The sequence below is a fragment of the Brachyhypopomus gauderio genome, chromosome 2, assembly GCF_052324685.1.
Source record: "Brachyhypopomus gauderio isolate BG-103 chromosome 2, BGAUD_0.2, whole genome shotgun sequence".
NCBI lineage: Eukaryota > Metazoa > Chordata > Actinopteri > Gymnotiformes > Hypopomidae > Brachyhypopomus > Brachyhypopomus gauderio.
This window is the reverse complement of record NC_135212.1, coordinates 9,859,098-9,882,762: the sequence shown is the minus strand read 5'-3', so window position 1 is coordinate 9,882,762 and position 23,665 is coordinate 9,859,098. Positions and strand designations below refer to the sequence as shown.

At 42.3% G+C, this 23,665-nt stretch overlaps 2 long non-coding RNA genes across 2 annotated transcripts; one reads left to right on the top strand and one right to left on the bottom strand.

The window, feature by feature from the left end:
* The first annotated feature begins 3,968 nt into the window (after window positions 1-3,968).
* On the top strand, window positions 3,969-22,920 carry LOC143487133 (uncharacterized). Its single transcript, XR_013123951.1, has 3 exons — window positions 3,969-4,094; window positions 18,829-18,947; window positions 21,390-22,920. It is a non-coding gene; the product is annotated as an uncharacterized LOC143487133 (long non-coding RNA).
* On the bottom strand, window positions 19,184-23,553 carry LOC143487144 (uncharacterized). The gene is made up of 3 exons (XR_013123962.1): window positions 23,502-23,553; window positions 20,331-20,506; window positions 19,184-19,949 (listed from the first exon to the last, which is right to left on the bottom strand). It is a non-coding gene; the product is annotated as an uncharacterized LOC143487144 (long non-coding RNA).
* Between the last annotated feature and the right edge of the window lie 112 nt (window positions 23,554-23,665).

Genomic DNA, 23,665 nt, shown 5'->3' with positions numbered 1-23,665 from the left:
ATTGACTGTTCACCCTATACATGACCTTGTCTTTCCATTATGAGACTTTGTGATATAGATGTTTAGCATCTATAAATGTTTGCCAATTACAGTAAAGGTTCATGAGACGCACCTCTGACCTATAGTTGAGATCATTGGGTGATCTAAGCCTTCACCAATTCCCTTTCTTACTGTAACTGAATGTTCACTTGCAAACAATTTAATCAAATTAGGATAAATTACCAAAATGTAACAAAAAAAAACTAAATAAATAAATGTAAAATGATGCCTTAGAGATTATGACATGTTCAGCACTTTTGCATATAATGACCTAGGCGATGACCTAAAGACTGAATGTTTTGGGGGGTAAGACGATTCAACAGACAATCTGTACAACACATTTTGATAAACATGACATAAGCAAATTGATAATGTAAAAAACAACAGACAATTGTACATGTCCATTTCAAAATGTACAAAAGCATTTGCAAAATGTGAAACACAATGAGAAATGCAATTATGATGTGCACAAGTGACAAGGAGATGTGGAGACTGAATGAACAGTTTTGAGAATTTCAATTCTGATCTGAGAAATGAACCAAATCGACTGAGAAAAACTGTAATGGAAATATTCAGAACTGCCATGTTTCTCTATTATTATTTGATTTTTAAAAATACTTGTTTAAGATTATTCCAGTGTATTTCAAAGGCTGTTTAGAATGTCTTTACATATTTTTTCAACAACTTATATTCTTGGTGCTGCATTTTTATGGTTACACCATTTAGACAATGTTGCCATTTTCTCTTAATATTATCTCAGAACGTAATAAAATCAGGCATGTCAAGATAGTTGCACAAAGAAAAAGATATTTCAAAGTAAATTATAGCTTTATTTTGAAATAATCATTATCAATAATCATTTTTAAAAATCATCACATTTTTAAAGTAATTCAAACATCAGAGACAGAAAAAAATAAGCGGCACGTCTTTCACCCAAAACCAAATTATACTAAACAATATCAAACAATTTATACACTCCTGACATTTGTTCTTTGAACTAGAGCCTAGTAGCACATTTGAATCAATAACTCAACTAGTTAAGACTGCGAGTTGCTAAGCAGTTCTTTAGCCACCGGTTGTCAGATTAAACATCACTAATTTGCATTTTAACATGGTTGTACTACCGAGGCCTCACTCCATGATGAAATAGCAAATAAGTTATATTAAAATGCAATAACATCTTGAACAGAAAACACAATTTCAAATATTCAAAAGCATCCTAAATCTTCAAAACACGGAATATGATAATTTACCTTATATCCAAAAGAGACACTAGAGAGCACTAGAGCAAGAGATTGCAAGTGTGTGTGTGTGTGTGTGTGTGTGTGTGTGTGTGTGTGTGCACGGAACGAAAAAGAGAGGAACAGAGAGAGAGGGAGGGACTTGGATAGAGAGCGTGAGCATCAGAGAGGATAGGGAGAAACATACAGATAGAGAAAAAGAGAGAGAAAGAGAGAGGGAGAGAGAGGTGGAAGGAGAAAGATGATGAGCCACTGAAAGATTCATCCAGCTGTCTCCACACTCACTTGGCTGCCCAGCGGGATTCGAGCTTTGATATATCTCTTTAATGGAAACTCCAACAGTTCTACACACATGCGCGCACACATATACGCACACAAAACAGCACTCGTTATGACTCCACCAATCTGATCTTCTGTTTGTGAGTTAGGTCTCTTGTGTGGAGGCATTGTCTGAACGTGTATATGGCTGCCGCATACAGGGAGTGTGTGTGTGTGATGTGCTCAGTAAGGGGTAAGCCGGCTTATATGTCTCTCTGTTTCTGCTCTTTCATTGAGTATTTGCCATTGGAATTATAAAAAGGCAAAAGAGTGTCCATCGTGAGTGCGTGCACACACACACACACACACACACACACACACACACACACACACACACACACACTACATTAGACATTGAATCTTGCTTTGTGATAATACATCAAACAGCTCTATAATAGACTTTGCTCATATAATACACTTTGTCTTCCCTGTTCTTCTAATGCAAATACAGCAGTGTGCTGTTTTGGCCTGGGAAGCACATGTGAGCGCTCGCCGCTGCTCCTGGGTAGTGTTCCAGTACATCACGCCAGCCCTCACCAGCTCTGAACCCCGATCCACAACACCCCACCTCTGCTTCACCCGCACAGACGCACACCGGGACCAGCATGGCAGCCTGGTACATTTTGCAATCAGGCAGGGTGCTGTCATGGCAACACGAACTCGGAACATGACCTCACGTATCAACAGTAATGTCAGTCACAGAGGATCCATGCCAAAAAAGCACACCATCCCTAACAAACACAAACACAACACACACACGATTAATTTGATCTTTAGCACTGATCCTGTTTAAGTAAGAACCATTTAAATGCAAAGGTCTTCAGTCCTGTGTACACGCTCCGATCCCCCAGGACAGGTGTTTGGTCTTCATCACTTAAATCACTAAAGCCACTTCAAACTGTGACCCTTTCTTATTGGTTTTCCCAATTACAGTCATGAGTGGAAATGTGAGTGTATGATAAATGAAACCCGATTCAGGTGATAAAGAAAGACAGACAGGCTAGGTTTAAAAACAGCCAGCCCAACAAATGCTCCTAAAGGTCAGAGAAGAGGGGGAGGGGTTTTGTGTGTGGCAGGGGGCGGGACCGAGGAGGCGAAGTGCCTGACAGCAAATCAAACTGACAGCCAATAGCGCGAGCATCGGCCTGCTTCAGTCTAGCAGAGGACTAAGCTGATTAGACCCGTGGCCCTGGCTCCGCCCTTCCCAGCCACTGGTAACCCTGTTTCTCTAATCCACTCTCTCTCCAAAAGAGCCTCTCTCTGCCGTCACCCACAATGCTTCACAGTCTTTGGGTTCAGAGTGGTTAACATAATATCAGGGATGTGTGTGTGTGTGTGTGTGTGTGTGTGTGTGTGTGTGTGTGTGTGTGTGTGTGTGTGTAAAGTCGCGCAGCTCTCAGACCTCATTTTCTCTGTGAGAGCTGGGCACAACTGTGTCCCGCCCTTTTAGGGGAGGGGCCATGGGTTCCCATCACAATGGGAGCTGAGCTAATACCATGTTGGCTCAGCCTCCATAAAGGGGGCTGATCAAATCCCATTGAGGGTTGGTGCTGCTCATAGGCGGCCCTCTCCTGATGCACTAACACGGTTCCACTTGTTTAAAAAAATTACTTGTCAGACAAACGTGAGATCTGCTGTTGTACATTTTATAAAATGTCTGCACGGATTAATGGGCAGCTGACTCTACCAGAGGCAAACAACGCGACAAGTTGGTGGATTAATGCTGTTGGGGCACCCTAGCTCTGAGTGTTCAGAGGCCGTGTTTAGAAGTCTTTGGTATTTGCTGTTGTTCCCCGAAGGGATACTTTACGTTGTTAAATTCACATGCAGACACCCTCTGGAATTTCGATATCTAATGGGTCCCTGCCGTAGCCGTTTCTCCCCTTTTGGATAACACGCAGACCATAAATGGATTCCAAAATGATTATTGGCTAATGTGCAGTGATGCACTGTGCAGTCTGGCTTTCATATCCTTGTTCAAATCAGCTAGAAGAAAAAATATTTTTGAAATTGGAGAAGTATTCAATCCGTCTTCTGAGTAATGGTAAAATGTTTTTGAAATTAGCACTTTCTTTGAAGATGGTCCAGTGGACTGTGTGTGTGTGTGTGTGTGTGTGTGTGTGTGTGTGTGTGTGTGTGTGTGTGTGTGTGTGTGTGTGTTTATTTCTCAGCTCCAGGCCCAAGCTGTGCTCTGCTGAAGGTCAGCAGCTTTCCAAAGCCCTAGTTCGGCTTTCCGATGGAGGAAAGTGGAATCTTCAGCACTACTGCCTCTATCTCTATCTTCAGAGGAGTGGAGGAGTGAGACTCCAGTAGATCCTTTTATAAATGCTTCATCTCTCTTTCTCCATTTCAGCTGCCAAATATCTGTGAGCAAACGCTGGACCTGGGGATGGATGGAGAAAAGATGGAGATTCCAACTCTGTGGTGATGAATATCCACAGCGATGTTGGAGTGAAACCACCTTGTTTTGATATTGAATAACCCAGGACTGAGAAGGTATGTCAGATGTATTACACTGTGACTGTATGGTCAATGGTTGTTTTTTTGTTTTTTTTAATCTAGGTACCACTGCAGAAATATAGACTTTCTGCTTTTAGTCATTAAGATGGCTGAAACACAAACTACAGCTAAACTACAGATTATCTAAAGCTATACTACAGCTAATTCTGTGCAAAGATCTTTTACTGGGCCAGATAAGGTTAATAAGCTCACCTAGATGAACAGGCAAGTAACAAATCTGAAATGTTTCAACATAAGTGAATCAAGATATTAAGTAGCCTTGTGACTATACTATACCCTGAATGTAACTGAAAAAAGCCCAAACCCTTTGGAGAAAGTGAATGTATGGAGAACTTTTAAAATGTCCTGCTGTGGGTGGGGGTGGTAGGTCAAACAGAACCCCAGCTTCATCTAAGACATGTCACAGTTCAGCATTAACCTGCTTCAACTGAGACGTGTCACACTTCAGCATTAACCTGCTTCATCTGAGACGTGTCACAGTTCAGCATTAACCTGCTTCATCTGAGACGTGTCACAGTTCAGCATTAACCTGCTTCATCTGAGACGTGTCACACTTCAGCATTAACCTGCTTCATCTGAGACGTGTCACACTTCAGCATTAACCTGCTTCATCTGAGACGTGTCACAGTTCAGCATTAACCTGCTTCATCTGAGACGTGTCACACTTCAGCATTAACCTGCTTCATCTGAGACGTGTCACAGTTCAGCATTAACCTGCTTCATCTGAGACGTGTAACACTTCAGCATTAACCTGCTTCATCTGAGACGTGTCACAGTTCAGCATTAACCTGCTTCATCTGAGACGTGTCACACTTCAGCATTAACCTGCTTCATCTGAGACGTGTCACACTTCAGCATTAACCTGCTTCATCTGAGACGTGTCACACTTCAGCATTAACCTGCTTGATTTGAGACGTGTCACAGTTCAGATTAACCTGCTTCATCTGAGACGTGTCACAGTTCAGCATTAACCTGCTTGATTTGAGACGTGTCACAGTTCAGCATTAACCTGCTTCATCTGAGACATGTCACAGTTCAGCATTAACCTGCTTCATCTGAGACGTGTCACAGTTCAGCATTAACCTGCTTCATCTGAGACGTGTCACAGTTCAGCATTAACCTGCTTCATCTGAGACGTGTCACAGTTCAGCATTAACCTGCTTCATCTGAGACGTGTCACAGTTCAGCATTAACCTGCTTCATCTGAGACGTGTCACAGTTCAGCATTAACCTGCTTCATCTGAGATGTGTCACAGTTCAGCATTAACCTGCTTCATCTGAGACGTGTCACAGTTCAGCATTAACCTGCTTCATCTGAGACGTGTCACACTTCAGCATTAACCTGCTTCATCTGAGACGTGTCACACTTCAGCATTAACCTGCTTCATCTGAGACATGTCACAGTTCAGCATTAACCTGCTTCATCTGAGACGTGTCACACTTCAGCATTAACCTGCTTGATTTGAGACGTGTCACAGTTCAGCATTAACCTGCTTCATCTGAGACGTGTCACAGTTCAGCATTAACCTGCTTCATCTGAGACATGTCACAGTTCAGCATTAACCTGCTTCATCTGAGACGTGTCACACTTCAGCATTAACCTGCTTCATCTGAGACATGTCACAGTTCAGCATTAACCTGCTTCATCTGAGACGTGTCACACTTCAGCATTAACCTGCTTCATCTGAGACGTGTTACAGTTCAGCATTAACCTGCTTCATCTGAGACGTGTCACAGTTCAGCATTAACCTGCTTCATCTGAGACGTGTCACACTTCAGCATTAACCTGCTTCATCTGAGACGTGTCACACTTCAGCATTAACCTGCTTCATCTGAGACATGTCACACTTCAGCATTAACCTGCTTCATCTGAGACGTGTCACACTTCAGCATTAACCTGCTTGATTTGAGACGTGTCACAGTTCAGCATTAACCTGCTTCATCTGAGACGTGTCACAGTTCAGCATTAACCTGCTTGATTTGAGACGTGTCACAGTTCAGCATTAACCTGCTTCATCTGAGACGTGTCACAGTTCAGCATTAACCTGCTTCATCTGAGACGTGTCACACTTCAGCATTAACCTGCTTCATCTGAGACATGTCACAGTTCAGCATTAATCTGCTTCATCTGAGACGTGTCACACTTCAGCATTAACCTGCTTCATCTGAGACGTGTCACAGTTCAGCATTAACCTGCTTCATCTGAGACGTGTCACAGTTCAGCATTAACCTGCTTCATCTGAGACGTGTCACAGTTCAGCATTAACCTGCTTCATCTGAGACGTGTCACACTTCAGCATTAACCTGCTTCATCTGAGACGTGTCACACTTCAGAATTAACCTGCTTGATTTGAGACGTGTCACAGTTCAGCATTAACCTGCTTCATCTGAGACGTGTCACAGTTCAGCATTAACCTGCTTCATCTGAGACGTGTCACAGTTCAGCATTAACCTGCTTCATCTGAGACGTGTCACACTTCAGCATTAACCTGCTTCATCTGAGACGTGTCACACTTCAGCATTAACCTGCTTCATCTGAGACGTGTCACAGTTCAGCATTAACCTGCTTCATCTGAGACGTGTCACACTTCAGCATTAACCTGCTTCATCTGAGACGTGTCACAGTTCAGCATTAACCTGCTTCATCTGAGATGTGTAACACTTCAGCATTAACCTGCTTCATCTGAGACGTGTCACAGTTCAGCATTAACCTGCTTCATCTGAGACGTGTCACACTTCAGCATTAACCTGCTTCATCTGAGACGTGTCACACTTCAGCATTAACCTGCTTCATCTGAGACGTGTCACACTTCAGCATTAACCTGCTTGATTTGAGACGTGTCACAGTTCAGATTAACCTGCTTCATCTGAGACGTGTCACAGTTCAGCATTAACCTGCTTGATTTGAGACGTGTCACAGTTCAGCATTAACCTGCTTCATCTGAGACATGTCACAGTTCAGCATTAACCTGCTTCATCTGAGACGTGTCACAGTTCAGCATTAACCTGCTTCATCTGAGACGTGTCACAGTTCAGCATTAACCTGCTTCATCTGAGACGTGTCACAGTTCAGCATTAACCTGCTTCATCTGAGACGTGTCACAGTTCAGCATTAACCTGCTTCATCTGAGACGTGTCACAGTTCAGCATTAACCTGCTTCATCTGAGATGTGTCACAGTTCAGCATTAACCTGCTTCATCTGAGACGTGTCACAGTTCAGCATTAACCTGCTTCATCTGAGACGTGTCACACTTCAGCATTAACCTGCTTCATCTGAGACGTGTCACACTTCAGCATTAACCTGCTTCATCTGAGACATGTCACAGTTCAGCATTAATCTGCTTCATCTGAGACGTGTCACACTTCAGCATTAACCTGCTTCATCTGAGACGTGTCACAGTTCAGCATTAACCTGCTTCATCTGAGACATGTCACAGTTCAGCATTAACCTGCTTCATCTGAGACGTGTCACAGTTCAGCATTAACCTGCTTGATTTGAGACGTGTCACACTTCAGAATTAACCTGCTTGATTTGAGACGTGTCACAGTTCAGCATTAACCTGCTTCATCTGAGACGTGTCACAGTTCAGCATTAACCTGCTTCATCTGAGACGTGTCACACTTCAGCATTAACCTGCTTCATCTGAGACGTGTCACACTTCAGCATTAACCTGCTTCATCTGAGACGTGTCACAGTTCAGCATTAACCTGCTTCATCTGAGACGTGTCACACTTCAGCATTAACCTGCTTCATCTGAGACGTGTCACAGTTCAGCATTAACCTGCTTCATCTGAGACGTGTAACACTTCAGCATTAACCTGCTTCATCTGAGACGTGTCACAGTTCAGCATTAACCTGCTTCATCTGAGACGTGTCACACTTCAGCATTAACCTGCTTCATCTGAGACGTGTCACACTTCAGCATTAACCTGCTTCATCTGAGACGTGTCACACTTCAGCATTAACCTGCTTGATTTGAGACGTGTCACAGTTCAGATTAACCTGCTTCATCTGAGACGTGTCACAGTTCAGCATTAACCTGCTTGATTTGAGACGTGTCACAGTTCAGCATTAACCTGCTTCATCTGAGACATGTCACAGTTCAGCATTAACCTGCTTCATCTGAGACGTGTCACAGTTCAGCATTAACCTGCTTCATCTGAGACGTGTCACAGTTCAGCATTAACCTGCTTCATCTGAGACGTGTCACAGTTCAGCATTAACCTGCTTCATCTGAGACGTGTCACAGTTCAGCATTAACCTGCTTCATCTGAGACGTGTCACAGTTCAGCATTAACCTGCTTCATCTGAGATGTGTCACAGTTCAGCATTAACCTGCTTCATCTGAGACGTGTCACAGTTCAGCATTAACCTGCTTAATCTGAGACGTGTCACACTTCAGCATTAACCTGCTTCATCTGAGACGTGTCACACTTCAGCATTAACCTGCTTCATCTGAGACATGTCACAGTTCAGCATTAACCTGCTTCATCTGAGACGTGTCACACTTCAGCATTAACCTGCTTGATTTGAGACGTGTCACAGTTCAGCATTAACCTGCTTCATCTGAGACGTGTCACAGTTCAGCATTAACCTGCTTCATCTGAGACATGTCACAGTTCAGCATTAACCTGCTTCATCTGAGACGTGTCACACTTCAGCATTAACCTGCTTCATCTGAGACATGTCACAGTTCAGCATTAACCTGCTTCATCTGAGACGTGTCACACTTCAGCATTAACCTGCTTCATCTGAGACGTGTCACAGTTCAGCATTAACCTGCTTCATCTGAGACGTGTCACACTTCAGCATTAACCTGCTTCATCTGAGACGTGTCACACTTCAGCATTAACCTGCTTCATCTGAGACGTGTCACACTTCAGCATTAACCTGCTTCATCTGAGACATGTCACACTTCAGCATTAACCTGCTTCATCTGAGACGTGTCACACTTCAGCATTAACCTGCTTGATTTGAGACGTGTCACAGTTCAGCATTAACCTGCTTCATCTGAGACGTGTCACAGTTCAGCATTAACCTGCTTGATTTGAGACGTGTCACAGTTCAGCATTAACCTGCTTCATCTGAGACGTGTCACAGTTCAGCATTAACCTGCTTCATCTGAGACGTGTCACACTTCAGCATTAACCTGCTTCATCTGAGACATGTCACAGTTCAGCATTAATCTGCTTCATCTGAGACGTGTCACACTTCAGCATTAACCTGCTTCATCTGAGACGTGTCACAGTTCAGCATTAACCTGCTTCATCTGAGACGTGTCACAGTTCAGCATTAACCTGCTTCATCTGAGACGTGTCACAGTTCAGCATTAACCTGCTTGATTTGAGACGTGTCACACTTCAGCATTAACCTGCTTCATCTGAGACGTGTCACAGTTCAGCATTAACCTGCTTCATCTGAGACGTGTCACAGTTCAGCAATAACCTGCTTCATCTGAGACGTGTCACACTTCAGCATTAACCTGCTTCATCTGAGACATGTCACACTTCAGCATTAACCTGCTTCATCTGAGACGTGTCACACTTCAGCATTAACCTGCTTGATTTGAGACGTGTCACAGTTCAGCATTAACCTGCTTCATCTGAGACGTGTCACAGTTCAGCATTAACCTGCTTGATTTGAGACGTGTCACAGTTCAGCATTAACCTGCTTCATCTGAGACGTGTCACAGTTCAGCATTAACCTGCTTCATCTGAGACGTGTCACAGTTCAGCATTAACCTGCTTCATCTGAGACGTGTCACAGTTCAGCATTAACCTGCTTCATCTGAGACGTGTCACAGTTCAGCATTAACCTGCTTCATCTGAGATGTGTCACAGTTCAGCATTAACCTGCTTCATCTGAGACGTGTCACAGTTCAGCATTAACCTGCTTCATCTGAGACGTGTCACACTTCAGCATTAACCTGCTTCATCTGAGACGTGTCACACTTCAGCATTAACCTGCTTCATCTGAGACATGTCACAGTTCAGCATTAATCTGCTTCATCTGAGACGTGTCACACTTCAGCATTAACCTGCTTCATCTGAGACGTGTCACAGTTCAGCATTAACCTGCTTCATCTGAGACATGTCACAGTTCAGCATTAACCTGCTTCATCTGAGACGTGTCACAGTTCAGCATTAACCTGCTTGATTTGAGACGTGTCACACTTCAGAATTAACCTGCTTGATTTGAGACGTGTCACAGTTCAGCATTAACCTGCTTCATCTGAGACGTGTCACAGTTCAGCATTAACCTGCTTCATCTGAGACGTGTCACAGTTCAGCATTAACCTGCTTCATCTGAGACGTGTCACACTTCAGCATTAACCTGCTTCATCTGAGACGTGTCACACTTCAGCATTAACCTGCTTCATCTGAGACGTGTCACAGTTCAGCATTAACCTGCTTCATCTGAGACGTGTCACACTTCAGCATTAACCTGCTTCATCTGAGACGTGTCACAGTTCAGCATTAACCTGCTTCATCTGAGACGTGTAACACTTCAGCATTAACCTGCTTCATCTGAGACGTGTCACAGTTCAGCATTAACCTGCTTCATCTGAGACGTGTCACACTTCAGCATTAACCTGCTTCATCTGAGACGTGTCACACTTCAGCATTAACCTGCTTCATCTGAGACGTGTCACACTTCAGCATTAACCTGCTTGATTTGAGACGTGTCACAGTTCAGATTAACCTGCTTCATCTGAGACGTGTCACAGTTCAGCATTAACCTGCTTGATTTGAGACGTGTCACAGTTCAGCATTAACCTGCTTCATCTGAGACATGTCACAGTTCAGCATTAACCTGCTTCATCTGAGACGTGTCACAGTTCAGCATTAACCTGCTTCATCTGAGACGTGTCACAGTTCAGCATTAACCTGCTTCATCTGAGACGTGTCACAGTTCAGCATTAACCTGCTTCATCTGAGACGTGTCACAGTTCAGCATTAACCTGCTTCATCTGAGACGTGTCACAGTTCAGCATTAACCTGCTTCATCTGAGACGTGTCACAGTTCAGCATTAACCTGCTTCATCTGAGACGTGTCACAGTTCAGCATTAACCTGCTTCATCTGAGATGTGTCACAGTTCAGCATTAACCTGCTTCATCTGAGACGTGTCACAGTTCAGCATTAACCTGCTTAATCTGAGACGTGTCACACTTCAGCATTAACCTGCTTCATCTGAGACGTGTCACACTTCAGCATTAACCTGCTTCATCTGAGACATGTCACAGTTCAGCATTAACCTGCTTCATCTGAGACGTGTCACACTTCAGCATTAACCTGCTTGATTTGAGACGTGTCACAGTTCAGCATTAACCTGCTTCATCTGAGACGTGTCACAGTTCAGCATTAACCTGCTTCATCTGAGACATGTCACAGTTCAGCATTAACCTGCTTCATCTGAGACGTGTCACACTTCAGCATTAACCTGCTTCATCTGAGACATGTCACAGTTCAGCATTAACCTGCTTCATCTGAGACGTGTCACACTTCAGCATTAACCTGCTTCATCTGAGACGTGTCACAGTTCAGCATTAACCTGCTTCATCTGAGACGTGTCACACTTCAGCATTAACCTGCTTCATCTGAGACGTGTCACACTTCAGCATTAACCTGCTTCATCTGAGACGTGTCACACTTCAGCATTAACCTGCTTCATCTGAGACATGTCACACTTCAGCATTAACCTGCTTCATCTGAGACGTGTCACACTTCAGCATTAACCTGCTTGATTTGAGACGTGTCACAGTTCAGCATTAACCTGCTTCATCTGAGACGTGTCACAGTTCAGCATTAACCTGCTTGATTTGAGACGTGTCACAGTTCAGCATTAACCTGCTTCATCTGAGACGTGTCACAGTTCAGCATTAACCTGCTTCATCTGAGACGTGTCACACTTCAGCATTAACCTGCTTCATCTGAGACATGTCACAGTTCAGCATTAATCTGCTTCATCTGAGACGTGTCACACTTCAGCATTAACCTGCTTCATCTGAGACGTGTCACAGTTCAGCATTAACCTGCTTCATCTGAGACGTGTCACAGTTCAGCATTAACCTGCTTCATCTGAGACGTGTCACAGTTCAGCATTAACCTGCTTGATTTGAGACGTGTCACACTTCAGCATTAACCTGCTTCATCTGAGACGTGTCACAGTTCAGCATTAACCTGCTTCATCTGAGACGTGTCACAGTTCAGCAATAACCTGCTTCATCTGAGACGTGTCACACTTCAGCATTAACCTGCTTCATCTGAGACATGTCACACTTCAGCATTAACCTGCTTCATCTGAGACGTGTCACACTTCAGCATTAACCTGCTTGATTTGAGACGTGTCACACTTCAGCATTAACCTGCTTCATCTGAGACGTGTCACAGTTCAGCATTAACCTGCTTGATTTGAGACGTGTCACAGTTCAGCATTAACCTGCTTCATCTGAGACGTGTCACACTTCAGCATTAACCTGCTTCATCTGAGACGTGTCACACTTCAGCATTAACCTGCTTCATCTGAGACATGTCACAGTTCAGCATTAATCTGCTTCATCTGAGACGTGTCACACTTCAGCATTAACCTGCTTCATCTGAGACGTGTCACAGTTCAGCATTAACCTGCTTCATCTGAGACGTGTCACAGTTCAGCATTAACCTGCTTCATCTGAGACGTGTCACAGTTCAGCATTAACCTGCTTCATCTGAGACGTGTCACAGTTCAGCATTAACCTGCTTGATTTGAGACGTGTCACACTTCAGCATTAACCTGCTTGATTTGAGACGTGTCACACTTCAGCATTAACCTGCTTCATCTGAGACGTGTCACAGTTCAGCATTAACCTGCTTCATCTGAGACGTGTCACAGTTCAGCATTAACCTGCTTCATCTGAGACGTGTCACACTTCAGCATTAACCTGCTTCATCTGAGACATGTCACAGTTCAGCATTAATCTGCTTCATCTGAGACGTGTCACACTTCAGCATTAACCTGCTTCATCTGAGACGTGTCACAGTTCAGCATTAACCTGCTTCATCTGAGACGTGTCACAGTTCAGCATTAACCTGCTTCATCTGAGACGTGTCACAGTTCAGCATTAACCTGCTTCATCTGAGACGTGTCACACTTCAGCATTAACCTGCTTGATTTGAGACGTGTCACAGTTCAGCATTAACCTGCTTCATCTGAGACGTGTCACAGTTCAGCATTAACCTGCTTCATCTGAGACGTGTCACAGTTCAGCATTAACCTGCTTCATCTGAGACGTGTCACACTTCAGCATTAACCTGCTTCATCTGAGACATGTCACAGTTCAGCATTAACCTGCTTCATCTGAGACGTGTCACACTTCAGCATTAACCTGCTTCATCTGAGACGTGTCACACTTCAGCATTAACCTGCTTCATCTGAGACGTGTCACACTTCAGCATTAACCTGCTTGATTTGAGACGTGTCACAGTTCAGCATTAACCTGCTTCATCTGAGACGTGTCACAGGTTAGCATTAACATGCTTCATGTGAGACGTGTCACACTTCAGCATTAACCTGCTTCATCTGAGACGTGTCACAGTTCAGCATTAACCTGCTTCATCTGAGACGTGTCACAGTTCAGCATTAACCTGCTTCATCTGAGACGTGTCACAGTTCAGCATTAACCTGCTTGATTTGAGACGTGTCACAGTTCAGCATTAACCTGCTTCATCTGAGACGTGTCACACTTCAGCATTAACCTGCTTGATTTGAGACGTGTCACAGTTCAGCATTAACCTGCTTCATCTGAGATGTGTCACAGTTCAGCATTAACCTGCTTCATCTGAGACGTGTCACAGTTCAGCATTAACCTGCTTCATCTGAGACGTGTCACAGTTCAGCATTAACCTGCTTGATTTGAGACGTGTCACAGTTCAACATTAACCTGCTTCATCTGAGACGTGTCACACTTCAGCCTTAACCTGCTTCATCTGAGACATGTCACACTTCAGCATTAACCTGCTTCATCTGAGACGTGTCACAGTTCAGCATTAACCTGCTTCATCTGAGACGTGTCACACTTCAGCATTAACCTGCTTCATCTGAGACGTGTCACACTTCAGCATTAACCTGCACAGTGGTGGGCCAACCCCTCGTGGTCATCACTGGTTTCACTCTTGCTTGCTGCCAACACAGGCTGAAACATAATTAAAGTTTACAGAGGCCACTGTACTAATGCTGATGCCTGATCAGCTAATGGCATCTAGAAAACTTTGCTAAAGATCATAAGCACAGTGTGACAGCAGATTACTTGTCTTAACAATTCAAATATTTATTATCTCTGGAGAAGCAGAGGGTGGATGTTAGGACCAGAGGTCTGGGATTTAAGAATGGGAAATCAACCTGATATTTTGTTCTCTGAAAGCCTCATAGCATTTCTGTAGCAACTGTAATTTGTAGCATCTCTGAAATAATTGCTGATCAGTGTCTGGGCAAAAGCACCATCAGTTGCTTAGCAAACCACACTGACACATCCATTACGTATGTGCTCAATCACTGACACTTCTGTTCACAACTACAAATGACAATTACATTTATGAACAATTATGCCAGCACCACTTATGAAAACGAATGCACAGCTTTCGCATACCCTGTAATAACTGCATATCTAAAATGAAATGGAGACTTTGTGATCTTGCATTTGTGTTGTGGGAGAATCTGATGGATTATTGAAGCCTTCCTTCCAATGTCCTGTTTTTGAGAAGAAATGGATTTAGAAAAAATCCTGTATTTATATAAGCTTGTATGCTTATATAATGTTTATATTTTATAGAAGCACATTAAGCAGAGTTTAGCATTGCTGTTGGGCTTTATAGTGAAAGTATAAATATTATAGAGCACATCGCCATATGAAAACTGAAATACAACGTTTTCCTTATTCGGTTCAAAATGGCGGGTCCTCTCTTGCTCGTAAGGAGAACAGACATGGCCGTATAGAGCAGGCAGAGAACAGAGCCAGTGGGGTTTGAAAAAACAGCCGGGCAAACATGTCTAATTTCATGTGTGTGCTTTTAGGGGTATGGCTGCCACTTTTCAAAGTGATTATTGCTTTGACAAATTGCGAGTCTGTGTGTTTTGAGGGGTTTAGCTGCCAAGTTTTTCAAAGAGATAGTTACTTTGACTAAATGTGTGTGTGTGTGTGTGTGTGTGTGTGTGTGTGTGTGTGTGTGTGTGTGTGTGTGTGTGTGTGTGTGTGTGTGTGTGTGTGTGTGTGAAGCTATACCCCCTGCTGACTTTAATCAACATTCACATTAGGCAGTGAGGGATAAAACCAGTGTTCTCTTCTGCAGTCTGCTTGGTATTCAGTGAGAATGCGCTGGATTAATGTCAGATCTCTGGAAAGAGTCTTCAGGTGCCACAAACATCGAGCATAGGATAAGACGTGTGTGTGTGTGTGTTTGTGTGCACCCATAAAAGCTTGACCACATTCAGTATTAAAGCACTGTGCGGGAGAGTTCTGATAGTAGGGGTTGGGGGGCTTTGGGGGGTTGTGTCTTTCTTGTTTGCTACTGATTTTTATCACATGCTGACATTCCTCCCAGAAAACCCAGAGTCATCCATACGGGGCGATTTACTCACACTAAAGATAGACGGTGGCTCAAGAGGGTAAATCTTTACACATACAAAGTTCAAATCACCTATCACTAAGCACAATAGCTGATATATTAGTTGAATAGTTAATTAATTTACTTAATATCCTCTCAGGATAATTTACTTAATATCCTCCTAACTACTCACAATTTTAAAAGCCAGATTATGGAGAAAAAAGTAAAAAATGGTCAAATGTCTCCTTTGATTCAAATACATTAATAATACAGATCAAAGCATCTGTTCCAACGATGGCCTGCTTCTGTAGAGATGAGAGAACAGATCCACACACACACACACACACACACACACACACACACACACACGCACGCACACACACACACACACACACACACACACACACACACACACACTCACTAGTGGCAATTAAATTAATTACATCTCTTGAGCTTCATAAGCAGAATGGGAAAGAAAAAGCCATAACAAAGAAACAGCTAATGTGTGCACGTATGCGGGAGCATTAGGGGATTCTAGTCAAGGAGAAGACTGAATGGAAGAGATGCGGTAGTGATCTGTCCGTTAGAAACACAGCAAAATCCTCACTGTCAACTGGCCCCCAGTTTGTGATCTCTGCACATTATTCTCATTAATACAAACAGCCTGTGGTGCTGAAGCTGGTTAGGTTGGCGTTCGGCATCCGACCTCGTGCCGCGATGCGACACCGGCGTGCAGACACAGTCAGGAACAGCCGTGTCGGACCACGCTCGGGGAAACGGGGCGTCGGGCCACAGCCAGGAAGAGCCAGACCACGGTTGGGAAGAGTTGTGCTGCAGTGCGTGGAGAGGTGGAGGTGGAGGAAGGTGGAGAGACGGAGGTGCGGGGGAGGGGCGTGGAGGAAGAGGAGGGGAGAGAGGGCTACTGCTGGCTAGTGTGTTATTACGATGGGTGCTACCCAACACACCCAGCTCATGCGTACACACACACACACACACACACACACACACACAAACACACACACACACACACACACACACACACACACACACACACACACACACACACACACACACACACACACACACAGCCTTCCCTTGGGAAAGCATCTTTTATAGTGTCAGTGGGTTTGTAATTACTGCAACTCCTATCCTCCCCTTCCCAGAGAGAGAGAGAGAGAGAGAGAGAGAGAGAGAGAGAGAGGGAGAGAGAGAGAGAGATGGAGGTGGGTCATATTTGGGAAGAAACACCCTTGCTGGTGTTCCCTCTTGCCCCTCCTGGGCAACTACACTGTGTGATAAGACAGTTTACCGTAAGACACACAGTGTGTTCAAGTACCTCACGCTCTTCCCAGGACACCACAGGGATTCTAAGCACATTTCAGCTGGGTCAAATGTAAATATTTTGCTTACACAGCAGTATTGTGCTGTTTAGCGCAAATGCATGTGATACCTGGATCACACCTCTTCTCCCCCACCCCTCATGAAACTCTTTCAGCTTTGGCATCACGATAAAGAGAAAACTGGTCCTTGGTGCAGTCACATTAGTAATCACACACAGCCTCACATTAGTAATCACACACAGTGATGCACTGTTAAAGCTTTTCTTGTTTGCTTCGTTGGAGGGTTCCACGAGGTACATAATTTATGAAGATATGGAATTTTTCTTTAATAGGCAAGATTGTCATCCAGACTCAGAGAGCTGTTCTCACATCAGTGCATTAGCTCTGACAGGACTAGGAGTCACACCCACTGATCCTATACATCTGTATCCCTTCACCCTTCTCACTGGATGTTTAGTGACGTTTAGGTTTAATGAAGAAGAAACATACACATACACTGCTGTGGCAGCCTGTGTTTACAGTAAAGTCTAGACTCATTTACTGGTCTCAGAGGTGCCTGTAGAATGAAATGACAGAAAATTATTTCTATTTCTACTACCCGTTAACCTGTAGGTAAATTAACAGTAAATATAAACATAGTAATGTAATTTCCATTATCAGGAATGTAATATTTGTAGTATTTAGTTGTTTTTTGCTAAATATTTGGCCAACAAATGGTAAAAAAGTACAGAAATCCTTCTATTTAAAAAAAATATATATAAATGTGGTAATATGAGAATAAGTAATAATAATGGAAATACAGACATAAGGACTTGAAAAGCAATGATAGAAATAAATAATTTTTAAAAATAGACACAATATATACTGAAATACATTATATATATATATATATATATATATATATATATATATATATATATATATATATATATATATATATATATATATAATTGATATTTTTATGAAATATTTCCTGTTAAATTTAATTACACGTATTCTAAGCACACAGTGTCCATTTTTGCTAATGCTGTTAGCATGCGCACGGTCCCCTGGCTCGCACAAAAGCAGGAGCAACATGCCACATCTAGTGTATCTAGATGGATCTAGTGTATCTAGATGGATCTAGTGTATCTAGATGGATCTAGTGTATACACTGGTGTACGTGTGTGTGTGTTTGTGCGCGCGCGCATGCCTGTGAAAGTGTGAAAACACAGAGGCAGAATCTGAGATTGTGGTGCGAAGGAGAAACGGCGCCCGTGTGTTCTCTGAGCGGTTCATCGTGATGCGTCTCCATGGTGGTGTATAGGCTGCTTCGCACCGCTCATCCCAGCATCTCGCTAGTCGTCCGAGCATCTCGCTAGTTGTCCGAGCAGCCGAACTGTCCCTCTCCTACCCTCGTGCGGCCAGGGACAACAGATCATGGCATTTTGGGAGAAAAGGCACCAAAGTGCATTTGAAGCCTTTTTCTGTGAAAGTAGAGTGGGTTTCATTCTTTTGTGCCCAGCCCTTGAAGTCGTGTAATGCTGGCTACCAAACCGTGCCTAATGGCTCCTGGGGAGAGAGGGCCTGATTTGAGTATCTTTCCCCCCCAAAAAAGGCTTAAATTTCAGGGTGTCACTGCTCCCCCCACCCCCTCTCAGGAGAAAGCAGGATGAGTATACACACTACACACACGCATGCAGGCAAGACAGGAATACTGCATTCTCCCCCCTCCTGTTTTAGACTACTGCGTTCGTAGTTTTGGGGGTTTTTTTGCCATTTGGTTTGTCTTCGTTTATGTTCTACAGATGCTATTAATGGATCTGGTGGTTACTGGCTTACCTTGAAGCCTGATGGACAATTTACAGGCCTTCCAGAGGGAACCTTGGCAGCCAGAAGCCCACCGTGGAACAGCGTTAGGGTCTAGGTGGGTACGCCGTTTGTCCTTGTTTCTGCGTAGATTCAGGGTGAGCCTCATCCCACAAATATCTTCATTGAAGTGTTTGATTTTTTTTAAAGGTGCTTAACCAGAACCCATTGCTAAGCAACAAGATTGTAATGGGTTGTAATTGTGATGGATACAGAACGGTGGAATACAGTGTTTTCTAAAAAAAAAAAACTATACAAAAAAAAAAAAAAACCTGGATGATTTGAAATGGGAAAAGTTGACATTGGTGGTTCCACTATATGTGTCTGTGTGTTTGCATTATAGGGTTAATTAAGAGGCTTTCAGTAGGCGTAATCTGCCGTTATAATAGAACATTGTCATCCATACCTAGCATACCTGTCAAGTGAAGATGATAGTGACTTTGGGTCATCCTAGCCTCTAGGTCTCTCTCTCTCTCTCTCTTTCTCTCTCTCTCTCTCTCTCTCTCTCCCTCTCTCTAAGCACAGTAAACTGCCTGGTGCTGAATCCTGAATTGCGGCATTCATGAGAGCTCAGTTTCCCTTGCCATGCTATGAAATCTGCCGATTTGACCTGTGTCTTGTTTTATTAGTGCATGTGCATGCTGGGAAAGCAAGACGTGGCACAGGTGACATCACGAGAGGAAGAAAGGTGGAGGGAGGGAGGGAGGCAAAGATGGCAGGCTGAAAGGGACAGGGGACGGTGAGATTAGAGGACGTCTCCATCTTAATGCCACCAATGACCGTGTTGGTTACTCGACTTCGATTTGTCCACAAATCAGCTAAAGAAACAAAACCATCTCTGCGATTGAAGGCTGAAATAAATTTCCCATAAGGTAGCTGGAGTCTTCGGGAGGTCAACTCTCATCAGTGCATGAAAGGACAGGAGCCACTTCTCAGTCGAATGAGCTAAACAACCTCTTCATTCAAAACGACCCACGTCTCGTCTGAGGCTCCCTGTGTCGCTTGTTTAAACTGCTGAGCATTTGTACATTGTTGGTTTTAGCGAGTTTGAATGTGTCACCTGTGTGTGAGAACCAAAATGTCTATATTTCCATATGCTACTTCTGATGAAACTCCTACAAAGGTATGGTCTTACAATCTGAATGAACACACACACACACACACGCACACACAAAAACAGACAGGCACGTTCACGCTCATCATGGTAGCAAAGAGGATCTCCCAATAAAAAAGGAAAACAACAACAACCCGTGAGCTTGAATAACAAAAAAATAAATTAAATAATATGAATAAATAAAATAACTAAAAATAAATAACTAAAAAACAAGAAACAGCTCTGAGAATCCAGCAAACACTGAATCATTAGGATGGCATTTGATTAAAGGGACATTCCATTTTCTCTAAGACAACCAAGTAATTTGTATATATCTTGTAAACTTACCATGTCCATCAGTCCAATGAAAATGTATTTTTCAGCCAACTAGACATCCAGTAGATGAAAACCTCTCGTACGAAAACCTTCCACCTGCAAACTCCATGTTGTAATGTGTTCCCTGTCCTCTCCTCCCACAGGCCAGGGGGCTTTGCTTTCTGTTTTACTGTAGTATCGGTGCATGACTAATACACAAAGAATACAGGACAGATGATGCAGGATACATGTGCTAACATGAAACAAGCCTTTGTTTGATTTTATCATTTTGACCTTTAAAAGATGGGAATGACAAATTCACTGGAAAGACACTGACAACGGCTAATGGTAATGAAAAATGTTCATTTATTTGTTTTTTTTCTGACCAATTTGTGTTTATTGTGAAAAGGATTTCACAAACAGCGTTGAAACCTTATATGATGATAAATATATATAACATAATTCATGAGCCAAAGTAATGTAATTGTTGGTGATGCATCATATCTCGCAATTAATGATTGCAAGAAATAATGTGCCATCAACATGATGATACTGGAGAAGGTGGATCAAATTGAACATGATTGTCTGAACTAGCTCTCATCATGTTGTGGGTCAAGAACTGGTCTGGGGAGAAAATGGAATTGGACTTTAAACATTGACCCCTGTTATCATCCTTAATGAACTGATCAAGGTGTTTTCTCTCTGGTTCTCTCTAGCCATTGTTCTAAAACAATAATATGAAAAGGTTTTCAGTGTCGTTCCATGATTTTTGAATAATGATTCTAACCATGAAATAGGGAACTACGGTATATTTTGTATACAACAACATACATTTTTCTGTGCACCTAAGGCCTGAACCCAGTGATGTCTCATTAAACTGCATCAATCCCAAACCAACTTAAATCATACCATAGTATTGATTTCTTGTTTAAAAAAAACACAGTGCCAAAACAGGATGCCTACAACTGCCTCCAGAATGTATTATGTTCTTAGAATTGTAAGCAGCAACATCTATAGAAATATATAATAGAAATATGTATAAAAAGTACTGTGCATTTTCATTTTTCCTTATGCATATTTCTTTTTCTACAGGGAGAAGAAAGGAGCAGCTACTTGTAAGGACATCGTATTTGCAGCCTTTCTTTTTTAAAAACTCCATATTCCATTTTACATTTAAATTAGATAATCAGCTTTTAATCATCATTATTTTCTGATTTGGAATTGTACGTTTGCAACTGATTTTCTGTGACTCATTTATTAATCAATACTTTTGTATATTTGTGTAGTACTTTAAATATGTAATCAAGTTATACCTATTATTGTTCAGGGCGAGTCTGAAAAGATGTCCTCACAGAGGTCAGAGGTCACGCATCTGTCTTGCTCTTGATGTGATGATACACTTTCCTGAACTTGTGGTGTGTGTGTAGTTGTCAAACACATCCTTCCAGTAGCTTACTTACTATGCTAATGGCTTTGATGCTCAGAATGTAAGAGGCTTAATAACATCCATATACATCATATATGTTTGTGTTTTTAAATGCTTTAATTTAGAACCAGTATAATACTAAGAAAATAGGTTTGATGTTCTTTTCAAATATGTACTGCATTTATAACGATATTATGATGGATGTTATTTTTCTACATCTTGACTGAGAGCAAAGTGAGCAGTACTGCTTTGGGCTCTAGCGGACAAACAAAGGGTCAGTTGTGTGACTTGTTCACTCTGTGCACTGCCACTGACTACTGAATTTACTGGTTTGAGGAAGAAAAACACTTACACACACACTGCGACAGTAGGGAGCATGTCTTAGTGTACTGAGACTAAATACTGGCACAGTCTCAGCAGCCTTTGCCTAGCTTGTAGTAGATATGAGGGCTGATCAACTCACACACTCCACATTTAAACTGGCCTCATTAAAAATGGTAGATCCGATTTTTGTCACATATCCAGTAAACATCATATATTTCAGTGAAAGGAGGGAAGGAGGAGATGAGAGCATATGCATTCATCTGGTTTGAAGAGAAACACATTGGTGATGATTTTATATATATATATATATATATATATAAGGAGATGAGGAGAGAAAGGAGATATATGTACTACATGTAAATGTATTAACACCCTATAGTGTCTGGGGTATTAACACCCTAGACACTAAAATAACCAGCTCAGAAAAAGGATCAATTGTCATTAGCTTTTCATCCTCATGCATTACTGTGGGAATTGTCTACTCCATTACTTTCAAGAGATGTAATTAGATTTATATTGGAGATACCAAGAGAAGACTTGCTGATCGTTTTGTTGAACACCTTTAGATCAAGATTATGGATTTGTCATTTCCAGTGTCAAGGCATTTTAATACTAATGGACATTGTATTAATTTGTTTGCATTGCCAGTTGTTGCTATGGCAGCAATGAAATTAGGAAATTAAAAGAAAAAGAACTGATCTCCACTCTTGGAACTTTATTTTTCATAGAGAAGCATTTTGCGTGCCCAGCTGATCAAAATGTCCCGTTTCTCTGGAAACTTTGTGTACTTCACTACCAGTTTTAATCTCTCTCTCTCTCTCGTGTGTGTGTGTAAACAATATATAATGTGTGCAGTCATAGAGTACAGTTTCATTTCTGATTGTTCATGTGAATTAGTAAATAGATTTTCAAATTATTGTTTCACTTTATTCTTGTATTTCTTCTGTTGCATGTTAGTTACTTTAATCATCTTGCCTGTGTAAACCACTTATAAAAGAACAATCCAATATCTAGATTCACTGCCTCAGCTATGAATGTATGGCATCGTTATAGGTTTTTATTACACCAGTTCTGAGATTCTTAGTGAAAACTATTTGATTTTGACAGAGCTTGCTGGAAGAGTGTAGGCTATATGACTACCATGCCCCCTTTATCTTCAGCCTACATGTAGCCTACACACGTTTATGGACAAGTCTTAGACAGTAACATGGGTATTTATTAAAACTTAGTGATGCACAGCAGGCCCAATAACAGGTAGCTTGTTACAAAGAGAAAACTTGTTTTCTTCTGTTGAGAATATAAAAACACTGAAACTCTAAAAAGTTAATTAAAAATCAATTGCCAGTTAAAGGAGAATAAAAAATAAACGACTAGCTGTAAATATCTTGTCGTGTAGTAAAATAAATATACTCGTTCTCGGAAAGTAAGTCAAGTCTCAGCGATACAAACATTACCTTGTGTTTGGAAGTGGATCTCCCAACATCCTTTTCAAAACAGTCACATTCCAAACTAATGAATGTACCTCTCCCTACACGCATCTGCTATATCACTCCGCGCATACCACAAAACCAGAGTTCGCTTAAATAAAAACCAACACCTTACAAAAAGTAAAAGTCAG